Source organism: Pseudomyrmex gracilis, unplaced genomic scaffold (assembly GCF_002006095.1).
Source record: "Pseudomyrmex gracilis isolate BER0280 unplaced genomic scaffold, ASM200609v1 scaffold_1446, whole genome shotgun sequence".
Taxonomy (NCBI): Eukaryota; Metazoa; Arthropoda; class Insecta; order Hymenoptera; family Formicidae; genus Pseudomyrmex; species Pseudomyrmex gracilis.
The window spans coordinates 30,608-31,775 of record NW_018022030.1 but is presented as its reverse complement, the minus strand read 5'-3'; positions in this window follow the sequence as shown (position 1 = coordinate 31,775).

Sequence of the window (1,168 nt, the reverse complement as noted above, 5' to 3'; positions counted from 1 at the left end):
AGTAAAATTTACCGTTAAAGTTTAACCTATTGAAGCTTATTCCTTAACCTTACGCAAAGATCGATAAGTTATCACCATGAAGTCGCCACCACGCAACATCACAGTTAGTTGCAAAATTAATAACTTTTAAATTGAAAAAGATAGAGAAAACTAGTTTGCGCCATAATTCTTAGAACAACAAATTGCAAAATACCAACCTCGAACTTTCTAACTTTAGTTATTAACAATTAATTGTTTAAATAATAGAAATTGTTTAAATAATATAAAATTAACAATCAACTGTTTAAATAATAGAAAATCAAACTTTTACCGTATGGTATTTTGCAACTAACCAATAGGAACTAAGATGTAAAAACCATTTTGCTCTAACTTTTACCGTTCTCAAATTATTCAATTTGTTAATTTTCACTCTTTTTCATAAATTGCAGAGTAGCCGATTAAAGGTACCTGCAAATTTAGTTTGAAGTTATCTCTTCTGGTTTTCGAGATATCCGCGATATGCGAAAAAGACTATGTATCGTTAAATGTAGAATATTAAAATAAATCAAATGTGTACATTTGTTATTCATAAGCTTTATTGTAAAACCGCATTTTCGGGAACTCTCCAATCACCGAAGTAACATAGTATATCTATTTTATAATTAGTATTTTTTATTTTTTTTATTTAACAAATTTACTAACGAGAGAGTACGCTCGATAATATTTTTTAATTTTTTTTATATTTGTATTATATATATATATATATTGTTGACGTGGTATTCGCGCCGCTCTTTCGTCACAAAAATAAAGATTTTCGCGGGAGCCCGGGAGAACAAGCTGAAAAATGAATGCTAAGATCCTCCAGGGCCTGCATTCGTCCGCGTAGAATAGCGTTTTATTTTTATTTTTTGCTTGTATGTAATTGCGGCGCTTCACCGTCTTGAGGACATCGTAGGACTTTCTGCCAAGGACATCATGCGGTGCCCGAACGAAAGAGAGAGAGAGAAAGGAACAGAGGCGCGGAGTCTCGCCTCAAGGTCACGCTGAGAGCGGGCGTGTTCCGTTTGACCACAGTACGATTCGACACCGATCGATTCGACACCGATTTATTCGACACCGTACGATTCGACACGAAATTATTCGACACCGTACGATTCGACACAGAACAAGCACTATGCATCGTGACAAT